Source organism: Aegilops tauschii, chromosome 6 (genome assembly GCF_002575655.3).
Source record: "Aegilops tauschii subsp. strangulata cultivar AL8/78 chromosome 6, Aet v6.0, whole genome shotgun sequence".
Lineage (NCBI taxonomy): Eukaryota > Viridiplantae > Streptophyta > Magnoliopsida > Poales > Poaceae > Aegilops > Aegilops tauschii.
In genome coordinates this window covers 173,788,965-173,801,282 of record NC_053040.3, presented here as the reverse complement: position 1 = coordinate 173,801,282, position 12,318 = coordinate 173,788,965, and the positions used below count along the sequence as shown (strand labels likewise).

Below are 12,318 nucleotides of genomic sequence, written 5' to 3'. Positions count from 1 at the left end.
TTCTAAATGTATTGTGTAGAATTGTTTTAATATATATATTGAATATATTTGAAAGTATAAACAGAAATACAAAATAAAACAAAAAACGATACCGAAGAACGTTAAAAAGACAGAAAAACAGGCTGTGGCCGCGCTCACGCGTTGGCCGGCCCATCTGGGCTCCTCCAGACGCGAGGCTGCACCCTTTGCTCGCTTAAAGCGAGAAATAGGGGTGCCCCATACTACGCTCGTCACGCTACGCATGTAGGCACGCCAATTTCTGTTCATTTTTCTGTCGTTTATATTTCAAAATATATTCACGTGAAATTCAAAATATGTTAATGTTATGTTAGGAAAATTTTCATGCAACTTTTAAAAATGTTGATAGCATATAAATATTCATGCATTTATAAAATGTTGTGACATTTTGTTTGAAAAATGTTCATGTAATTCAAAAGAAATAGTTTATGTCATTGCAAAACAATTGTACGTGTTTCAAAAATATATTCATAACATTTCTACAAAAAAATTATGCAAAGTAAAAAATGTTTTTGTAGTTTCAAAAAATATTTCGTACCATTAAAAATTGTTTCTAACATTTAGATAAAATGTTCAGCCATTCCAAGAAAATGATCGTGGCATTTTAGAAAACTTTATACAATGTAAAAAAATGTTCATGTCTAAAAAGAATGTTCAATGCGTACTTAAAAATGTTTAAAATTTATTTTAAAAAATGTTCAACATGTATTTGAGAAATGTTCAACGTGTATCAAAAATAGTTACACGTCTATAAACAAATGTAAAGCGAGTATTGAAAAAGTCGATATGTACTCAAAAAGGAAAAGGATAAAAATAACAAGAAAAAAATAAAGAAAAACAAATGATCGAAACAAAGAAAACCTATGAAAAATATGAAGATCAACAAAAATCACAAAAGACAAAAAAAACTTGGAAGCTTCTAAAATCGAACCGAACCGGTCCATAGAAGCTTCCCAAAAACGCTCCTTCCAGCTATAGTGTTGGGTTGGCCCGCTAACTGTAGGATTGAAAGTATGTCTAGAGGGAGGTGATTAGACTACTTGACCAAATAAAAGTTTTTTTTTAATTTTCCTTGTAGGCAAGTTTTAGCAGTTCTACCAAGACAAGTATCACCCTACACATGCAGGTTTAAGAGTTGATTAGCGGAAAGTAAAGACTTTGCATATGAACGCAAATGAGGGATCGGAGATATCAAATGCAATGAAGACATGGCGACTTTTGACGTGGTTCCAATAGGTGATGCTATCATACATCTACGTTGACGGAGACTTCAACCCACGGAGAGAAATGCCTGCGCGAGTCCACGGAGGGCTCCACGCACAAAGGGTCCACGAATAAGCAACCTTGTCTATTGCACCATGACTTACGCCCACGAAGGACTAGCCTCACTCGGGGTTGATCTTCATGAATTAGGCGATCTACTTGCCCTTACAAACTCCTTGGTTCAACTCCACATGATCTTGGAGACTCCCAAGTGATACCTAACCAATCTAGGAGACACCACTCTCCAAAAGGTAATAGATTTTGTTGTCGATGATGAACTCCTTGCTCTTGTGCTTCAAAAGTTAGTCTCCTCAACACTCAATCACTCTCTCACAGATTTCGCTTGCGGTAGGAGAAATATTGGAGTGAAAAGCAACTTGGGAAGGCTAGAAATCAAGGTTCAAATGGTTGGATTGGAATGCCTTGATCTCAACACAAGTGTAGGTGGTTCTCTCTCAGAAAATGAATGTGGAAGTGTAATTTCATCCTGGTTGCTCTCTCTGATAATAGGTGGTGGTGGAGGGGTATATATAGCCATCACCAAAATCCAATCATTGCAAACTTTAAGCACAACTCATTGACATCAGAAAGAATTCTCGGTGAGACCGGTCAGCGTAAAGATTCGAACGTAGGCTTTACGGTGAGACCGAACGAATCCACCCGGTGAGACCGATTTGTGATGACCTAAGCAGATATCTCGTTTCGGTAGTTCCAAAGTAAACACGATGGGTTACAGAAACTTGGTCGCTGCACTTCGGTGGGACCGAATGCCATCTCGGTTGTACCGAGTTTCTAGTTTTTGGCTTATGGCTCTGTCTTGGTTAACCCAGTGGGTTCGAATGTAAGTGCTTCGGTGGGACCGAGTTTGACTTAGGATTTTAGGCTGATGGAATATGGAAAAGTGGTCGAGGGTTTTTGAAGTAATATCTTCAAGCACTTGAGCAAATGACTCATGATCAAAACCTCACCCCCTTTTAATAGTATTGGCTTTCCTATGGACTCAATGTGATATTTGATCACTTAACCAAAAAAGAGGAGTCTTGAAGCTTTTGCCAATATGTGTCCTTAGCATTTTGAGGGGTCCACAATCACATGTCCTTACCATGCCAACATTGAACTTTCCTGAAATTATCTTTGAATAGGCATTAGTTCAATGATATGTTGTTACTGATTACCAAAATCATCCAGGGTTTAGTTACACTTTCACTAATGAAGTGCGAGACGTGAGACGGAAGGAACTCTTCGTACAGGCGAGATATAGGCCTGGATGTCAAACAAGAATTCATGTGATGTGCAATTTTCTTGTTCAATGTAAAAAAAGATAGGGCATGTACATTGGTTGTCTTAAGCCCCCCTACAGCTAGAAAACTGCTTATCGGTTGGGTTGCATTAATGACGGACAGAGTGTGGCACTCATCACTGATAATCTTGTCATTTATCAGTGGAAGACACGAAGTCAAGCCCGCCAGTGGTACATACTAGTAGCAGGCTCCACGTTACACCCATCATTGCATGAGAATAGTGAGAGTATGGTAAGAATGGGAAAGTCGTAGAGTACAAGTTATTTGACACTAGTACTTGGGCAATCCAGCGTGCCAAGATGGTGACTTCTGATTGGACGATGCGACCTTACCTTAATTGATGAGGTGTCTCTGATCCACCATGCACACCCAACGTGCACCCACAAATCATCTCTTCTCCCTTATCTTTCTCTCCCTTCTCTTCTTTCTCCCAATGACACACACACACTATTGTCGCGAACGAGCTCTTCCCTCTCTCATCCGGTCAATCTGCTTGAGCTCAAAATGATTTATGCATGCCCTACTACTATACTCCCGCGTACGCCTGCTCGAGCTAGAGGGAGACCGACAGCAGGGTCCGACGACACCTCCTCCAGTGGAGGTTCTCCCCATCCGCGAACTCGAGGGCGACTATATATGCCGCTATTGCTCGCCCACTGTCCCTGCAGATGGGCTGCATGGGGGAAGCGCGGGGATGTTGCGCATGTGGTGGCCAATGTCGTCCATCTCCATCAGATCGAGAACGGCAATGACGTCGTCGCCGCCACCCTCTCCTTCCTCCCTTCTTTTCGAATTATCAAAAATTGTCACGAGTTGGTTGCCGCATCCCGCGCCTTTTCTCCATCGAGGAGGAAACTAGAGGAATCGCCGGTAGTGAGCAACACCGCCTTTATTAAAAAAAAGTGCATAAGAAAATATACTAGTGGCGTGAAATGATTTGGGTTCGTCACTGTTATATTTTAGTTACTAGTGGTGGGCAGGAACCCACGCCCACCACTGGTAACAAATTATTAATGGCGGGCACGGCGGAGAGGGTGCCTTGCCCACCGCTAGTAGGCATTTTGCGCCCGCAGCTGGTAGCCAGTTTTGCAGTAGTGCACGCAATATAGGTAAGACAATAAAAATGATGTACAATGGTTATCTTTTAGTGTTATCTCTTATAACTAGATATCCTCAAATATGTGACCCTAAGAGAATATCATCTCTTAGTTAAGAGAAGGCAGAGGTACAGTTAACGTCTTCCAACAGCTAGTGACATACTGAGGGTGGCACCTCTCCGAGACTACGCGAATTCCTTGGTGCACATTCAACCCAATAAGCAGTTTGAGTTGAGCGCTTAAGCAATGAGCAGAGCAGCTGTCTAATTAACACGGATGCAACAACAACGCACTAGGGCCAGCCAGCTTAGCGTTCTAGGCGCGCTTTGGCGGCCGCGCGCGCACGCTGACGACGGCGACGTCGTCGATCACTGGCCCGCAGAGCGAGCTCATGTCGTCGGTCCTGGTGTTGTAGAAGGAGCTGAAGAAGACGACGCGCGTGCGGGACGACGTGGCGCGGAACGGGAGCACGGCGCGCTTGGCGGCGCCGCCCTGCCCCGCCGACTCGTACGGCACCTTGGTCGACTCCCTGCCGGCGTAGGCCTCCACCATGAGCGACCCGCGGCACGTGTTGCTGGCGTTGCCCACGCTGAAGGACAGCGCGTACTGCCTCCCCGGCACGGTGCGGATCACCTGCGCGATCGCGCTCTCCCTCCCCGCCAGCAGCTCCACGGCCCGGCGCCCCCGGGGCACCGCGAAGTGGTCGCTGTCGATGTACTTGACGGCCTTGAGCGACTCCACCATCCACCCCGGCAGCGGCGAGTGCTCGTCCACCATCCGCGACGGGATCAGCACCCCCCACTTGGTCCCGGGGATGATGTACGGCCCCTCCTCGAAATCACCATTCTTCACCAGGTTCTCTATAGATCAGACGACCGATGTTACACGGCGTAGGGAAGGAATCAAACCATGACATGGACAGAGTGCACGAGCGCTCACTGTTGGTGCGGCGAGGCGGGGTGAGGGTCTTGATGGCGACGGAGTCGATGAGGGGCCCGCAGGCGGGGTCCTCGGTGACGCCGGGGTTGTGGACGACGACCTCGACCTCGTCGGCGGTGGCGTCCCAGGCCCAGGAGTAGGAGTCCCAGCCGTTGCTGCTGTACATGGTCTGCATGACCAGCACGCCGGACTGGCCGGACGCGGACACGTTGAGGCGCTCCGCCTGTGCACACGTCCTCGCCGCGCTGAAGGTGAGGCTGTAGCGCGCGCCGGGGACGGCCCCGCGGAGGCGCTACGCGATGGACGCCTCGTTGCCCAGGCGCACGGCGTACGCGCCCTCGGGCCTCGGGGACGACGAGCACCATGTCCCCCTGCTTCCGCCCCGACGGGATGTACTCCACGAACCCCGACGTCCGCCACGACGGGATCGACGACGCGCCCACCACCTGCGTCCCGCGCAGCTGCGACGGCTGCGGCCCGCGCTCGAAGTTGCCGTTCGCCAGCAGCCCTGCGACCACCCACACCATCGAACTCATCAGCTCAGCTCAAGAAACATCCATCAACACAAGCGTAGCGGTAGAAACGATAAGTGAGGACGTTACCATCGGTGATTCCTAGCGCCAATCTGCAGGTTGCACAGAGCAGCAGGAGCACTAGCCCGGACATGGCGGACCTTGCCATCTTTGGCTCCAATGCGCAAGAAACGCGGAGACGAAGAGCACCGGACCCCGTCCCCGAGTCGTGGTAGTTCTGAGCTTCTGATGTCCAGTGTGGCCTAGCTCTAGCCCTTTTAAACGCAGACACACACATAGGAATGGGTTGCGCCTTCCCAAACTGCCCCCGGATGTGCGCACGGTTAACCGGCTAGCTAGGATGTTTAGGTCCTGTAACGGACAAGCGGTCTTCATGGTACAGTGCAGGGTCAACAACATGAGTCCATGTTCTTCTTTCTCCAAAAAAAAAAAGGTTCTTCCGCTAGTGTAGAATTGTGTAATGACACAGTTTTGGTTTTACAAATATACCTTCGAAATGCAAGAACTAATCATCAATGCAATGCAAGGATGAATAATGCGACAAGGGTGGTTACCTATGCCAAATAAAAGAGAAGTAACTATTGTCAACCCACTTGTGCTGTTCCGGAAAAACCCTAGGACCTGGTCTGCCAAATCGGATGATGGCGGCACTGCGGTGTCGTTTCTCTTTTGGGAGCATCGTTTGTGGAGCAGCGCTAAAGGCAGAGGCGGAAGATGGAGCGACTTCATCTTGCATGAAGTTTCGGTGGAGATGTCAAGTCATGTCTGGCCGCAGGTGCTATGTTGTGTCATGCCTATTCGACATGTGCTACGCATGGCAGATTTTCCAGAGTCTTCGCGTCTGGATGGACGAGCGCAGGGCGGTGGCGCCGCTGGGTGCCGTGGCAACGTCGACGGATGGCTGGACTGGCAAGGATGATGAGGATCTCTCTCCTGAAGATGGGTCAGCGATTCAATGATGGTGGCGACTTTTAAAAGGTGTACATGTGGTGTACGCTTTAGGTCTGCTGCATCGGCTGTTGGTTCCGATAGGTTATGTGGATGGATCGACGATGACACCGGTTTTAGATATGAGGAGTGAGAGCACTTCACATTATCAAGTTTGTAGGTGTAACTGATGGCTCGGTGTATATTCTTGTCAGATCTTTATTGAATAGTTGTATGTATCTATTGATGCAAAGGTTGAGATTTTAACCTTTTTTAAAAAAAGTGTAATTTTGTCCCTCAAGTTTGCAAGTGATCGGTGCCTTGCTTTTTAGGCGCTATTCTTACCCCTCGTGTGCCAAAGCCTGACACATTTCGTCAAAACAAGAAACGAGGAGAAAACCACGCCATGGCAAGTGAGGATAGCGAAAACCGATGACCTTGGCGGTTTTCCTCTCATTTTTAAGTTTGGAGAAATATGTCTGTCCCTGGTTCTAACACTCGAGTGTTAAAATTGTGTCAAAGCCTGGGAGGACAAATGGCTAGGAAATGCCATACTCCGAGAACAATATCTGGCTCTATACAACATTGTGCGTCATAAGGGTGGTACTATCGCCACGGTAATGGAATCATTTCCGCCAAATGTGACGTTTAGAAAAGATTTAATTGGACCCAGACTTCAATCATGGTATATCCTGCTCCAGCAGTTGTCCACGGTGCATTTGTCACATGGGTCTGATGTATTTTGATGGAACCTACATGGGAATGGACAATTCTCAGTGGAGTTTATGTATAAAGCGTTAATTCAGTCTGATGTGCCAGTTGATAATATTAAGAAGATCTGAAAGATGAAGATACCTCTAAAGAATAAAATATTTGCATGGTATCTTCGTCGCAGAGTCATTCTTACTAAAGATAACCTTATTAACAGAAATTGGCATGGAAGCCCGCAATGTGTCTTTTGTCACCATGATGAGACAATAAAACATTTATTCTTCCAATGCAAGTTGGCTCGTTCTATATGGTCAGTCATCCAGATAGCTTCTGGCTTGTATCCTCCTTGTAGTGTTGCTAATGTATTTGGCAACTGGTTACATGGGATAGATTACAGGTTTAGAACTATTCTTAGGGTCGGAGCGCTTGCCGTTATTTGGTCGCTTTGACTATGTAGAAATCATAAGGTGTTTAACGATAAAAGTACTTCTCTGATGCAGGTTATCTACAAGTGTACCGGGACTCTTCATTTATGATCATCTCTACAACGTGTGGAGAATCGAGGCCTGTTTACGGAGGTGTGTACACGATTGGAGGATACGGCGAGGGATACTTTTACCCAACATGTGTGGCAGCATGATCTTAGGATTGGCCCACCTCCGCTTTAGGCGTTATACATACTCTGTTTCTTTGTATTTCGCCTTTTTAATTTTCGTTTGTGTGAGAGAACTTGTTTAGCTGTGTGCATCATAGTTATGCAGAGGCCGGGTGTAATACTTAAACCTTTTAAATAATAAAGCACCCTTTTTTGAAAAAAAATACGTCAAAGAAAAAGGTGAGGTATTGACTGCTTGTAACAGTGTAGCTTGAGGAACCAGTAACATATTTTGTATGTAAAAAAGTAGTCATCAGTCTGGTTTTAACCTCTTTTTCAAAACAAAACAAAACTGTCATCACAGAAGCTGTTTTGTTTTAGTCAGATCTGAGTTGAACTTGAATGTTATTGACAAATCGAGCAGTCATCCGTCCATGCCTCGCGAGATCCAACAGGATACATACATGTTCTAGTATGGTACTGCCCCCCGGAGTTGGCCTAAAAGTTACCTGATCTGCATACCCATTTGGCTCGTGTTTGGACAGCTCGTCCCCATTTATTGCCAAGGCCTACCACCTTCAACTGTCGGGCTGTTATGCAAAGATCTGCTAGCATTTGGACACGGTTACACTAAAGTAAGGCTACTTGATCCACGCGTACGCATGTTTCACGTTCACGACAGCAATTCTATCAGTAGATGTCAAAAATGCTCTTATATTATGGAATGATGGGAGTAACTTGTAACCATGAAGTCCCTCCATTCTGTAATTCAGAGCTGATTGTGTTGAGCATTTTTTTTTTTTTTTTGCGAATCATGTTGAGCATAGTTATTCCGTCATTAATGTGCAGGACCTCCGTTTGGGCACCATTAACATGCCAGAAGTGCTCTGTTATTGTTGCTCCTGCCATCGCTGGAAGAAGCTTTGATGTTCTGTCATGGGACTGATCTAATGGCGAAAACTAAGAGAAAGCATAGAGCATCACAGCGAGCCATTGCATGCCCAGCTCTGAGCACGCCATGTGACCATGATGCCAGGACCTTTGTCCCGTCCCGAGGGGCTGCTTGGCCATGTTACTGCTGCCCTATAGCTCTGAACGCAATCCACCGACACTGATCAACAATGTCTTTTTCGAGAGTACGTAAATTGCGTACCATAGTTTGATAGAAGATATAAAGCGTATGTACAAGAGTTTAGATGCATCAAAGCCACAAGTCGGCTGAGGCATGGAGGACACTCTACTCCTACTCCTGCTATCTCACACTACTACTCACACCACACACTAACTCCTTTTCCTCCTGCGAGTGTCCACAAATGTAGTTCTTCAAAGATCTTTGTGACTAGCTCCGTGGCACTCATCCAACTGGAATTATCGCGGAACACTCGGTTGTTTCTTTGTTTCCAGATGCTCCAGCAAACTAGGCTCACCAGTGAGTCAAAAGCACGGCGGTGTGTTTTGTGGATGTGTTTGCGAGTAGCACCCCACCAAGTCTCCAGAGTGTTGTTACCATCGGGAATGAGTAGTGTATCTATCCTGCTCCTGGAGAAGGTCGTGAACCATACTTGCTTGGAGTAGGCACATTGAGTCATAATGTGGTCTAAGTTGTCCTCTTCTTGGTCGCAAAGAAAGCAAGACGAAGCTTGTTCTTGCAGACCATGTCGCAGCCTACGGTCAGATGTCCAGACACGGTATTGCAAAGCTAGCCACATGAAGATTTTGATGGGTAAAGGCGCCCAGCACTTCCAGATCCAGCAAGCAAATGCGGCCTTAATTGCTCCCATGAAGAGCATCTTATAAGCCGATGCAGAAGTGTAGACTCCACGTTCGTTCCATGGCCAGATCGCCTCATCTTGCTGGTTGGGGTTGAGCTGCGTGTTCAACATGATCTCCCAAAGCCGGATCAGCTGGATTAGGCCATCTGTGAACAGCTCTCCTGTTATGTCCGATGCCCATCTATGGTTCAGCAACCCATCCTTCACCAATCTCTTGTTAGCGGTTTGGGTGCGAATTAGCTTCTTGATATCTGGTGCAAGATCATTGATCGAGGCCCCATCAATCCATCTGTCCTTCCAAAGTAGCACCTTGTCCCCAGATCCTAATATCCAATGCACCAAGCTGTTGAAAGCTATCTGAACTTGCGGGTCGCATGTCATCGGCAGACCGTGCCAGGGTTTAGAAGGATCAGTGCATCGCAGCCACTCCCAGCGCAGTCTCAAAGCCAAACCATGTCTTTTTAGGTCCATGATGCCGAGGCCGCCCAGCTCTTTAGGTCTACATACCTTTTGCCAAGAGACTAAGCACTGCCCTCCATGAATCTGCTCTCTTCCTTCCCAGAAGAAGGCCCGACATCTCTTGTTCACACACTCGACAGCCCATTTTGGTGCATCTGCCACAAGAAGATGATGTGTCGGCCTAGCCATAATGACTTCATGAACGAGAACCAGCCTGCCCGCGCGAGTGATAAGTCCTCGTTGCCATCCAGGGAGGAAGTTCAAAACGTTGTCCACGATCGGTTGCCACTCCGCTCGAGTCAGCTGCCAAATAGATAGCTGCAGCCCGAGGTATTTGCATGGGAATTTGTCCATCTTCCATGGTAAGGCTGCTGCTACAAGTTCCTTGTCTCCTTCCTCCTCGCGGATCAGAATTGCCGCAGATTTAGCAAAGTTAATTTTCAGTCCCGATGCTGTCCCAAATATGAGCATGGCCTCTTTGACGAACCGGAGATCAGGCAGTGAAGGCCGAATAAACAGCACCACATCATCAGCATATATCGAGATTCTTTGCATCGAGGAGCAGCCTGGCATCGTACTGAGGACTCCCATCTCGGTCGATGTCAGGACATCCATGGCGATGACAAAGAGAAGGGGAGAAATCGAATCGCCTTGTTTGAGACCTTGGGCATGCATGAATTTCGGCCCCACGTATCCATTGACTACCACTCTAGATGAAGCTGTGGTGAGTAGGGTTGCAATCCACGAAAGCCAAAGATCAGGGAATCCCTTGGCCTTGAGAACTTCAAAAAGGAAGGGCCATGCTATGGTGTTGAAAGCACGAGATATGTCCAGCTTAAGCATAACTCCCTTGGCCTTCCTACGGTGAAGGGATCTGGCCACCTGTCGAACTAGCACGAAGTTGTCATGCAAGTTTCTCCCTTTTATGAATGCCAATTGGTTGGCTTGAACAAGTTCACCCATGCGAGGACATAGCCTTTTGGACAGAAGTTTCGAGCAGATTTTGGGCAAACTGTGCACCAACGTTATGGGCCTGAAGTCTCCAACGTGGCAGGCGTCCGGCCTCTTGGGAATGAGAGTAATCAAGGCCTGGTTGAGCCGGCCAAAGCCATGCCCCTTATCCATGAAGATCTTGTGTATCACTGCCATAATATCATCCTTGATGATGCTCCATGCTTTCTGGAAGAATATTCCAATAAATCCGTCCGGACCCGGGGCACGGTCCGAGGGCATCTCCTTGATAGTAGCCCACACCTCTGTTGGGTAACGTAGCAATAATTCAAAATTTTCTACGCATCACCAAGATCAATCTATGGAGTCATCTAGCAACGAGAGAGAGGAGTGCATCTACATACCCTTGTAGATCGCGAGCGGAAGCGTTCAAGAGAATGGGGTTGATGGAGTCGTACTCGTCGTGATCCAAATCACCGATGATCCTAGCGCCGAACGGACGGCACCTCCGCGTTCAACACACGTACGGAGCAGCGACGTCTCCTCCTTCTTGATCCAGCAAGGGGGGAGGAGAGGTTGATGGAGATCCAGCAGCACGACGGCGTGGTGGTGGAAGTAGCGGGATCCCGGCAGGGCTTCGCCAAGCGCAAGCGGGGAGGAAGAGGTGTCACGGGAGGGAGAGGGAGGCGCCAGGGCTTGTATATTGCTGCCCTCCCTCCCCCCACTATATATAGGGCCAAGGGAGAGGGGGGCACAGCCTTGGCCCTTCCTCCAAGGAAGGGTGCTGCCAGGGAGGAGTCCATCCTCCCCAAGGCACCTCAGAGGTGCCTTCCCCCTTTAGGACTCTCCCTTTCCCTTATCTCTTGGCGCATGGGCCTCTTGGGGCTGGTGCCCTTGGCCCATATAGGCCAAGGCGCACACCCCTACAGCCCATGTGGCCCCCCGGGGCTGGTGGACCCCCGGACCCCTTTCGGCACTCCCGGTACAATACCGATAAAGTGCGAAACTTTTTCGGCGACCAAAATAAGACTTCCCATATATAAATCTTTACCTCCGGACCATTCCGGAACTCCTCGTGACGTCCGGGATCTCATCCGGGACTCCGAACAACTTTCGGGTTACCGCATACTAATATCTCTATAACCCTAGCGTCACCGAACCTTAAGTGTGTAGACCCTACGGGTTCGGGAGACATGCAGACATGACCGAGACGACTCTCCGGTCAATAACCAACAGCGGGATCTGGATACCCATGTTGGCCCACATGCTCCTCGATGATCTCATCGGATGAACCACGATGTCGAGGATTCAATCAATCTCGTATACAATTCCCTTTGTCTATCGGTATGTTACTTGCCCGAGATTCGATCGTCGGTATCCCGATACCTTGTTCAATCTCGTTACCGGCAAGTCTCTTTACTCGTTCCGTAACACATCATCCCGTGATCAACTCCTTGGTCACATTGTGCACATTATGATGATGTCCTACCCAGTGGGCCCAGAGATACCTCTCCGTTTACACGGAGTGACAAATCCCAGTCTCGATTCGTGCCAACCAAACAGACACTTTCGGAGATACCTGTAGTGCACCTTTATAGCCACCCAGTTACGTTGTGACGTTTGGTACACCCAAAGCATTCCTACGGTATCCGGGAGTTGCACAATCTCATGGTCTAAGGAAATGATACTTGACATTAGAAAAGCTCTTAGCAAACGAACTACACGATCTTGTGCTAGGCTTAGGATTGGGTC

At 47.9% G+C, this 12,318-nt stretch overlaps 1 pseudogene; it reads right to left on the bottom strand.

Moving 5' to 3' along the window:
• Positions 1 to 3,692: 3,692 nt before the first annotated feature.
• LOC109751993 (protein BIIDXI-like) lies at positions 3,693 to 5,553 on the bottom strand (annotated as a pseudogene).
• Positions 5,554 to 12,318: the final 6,765 nt, after the last annotated feature.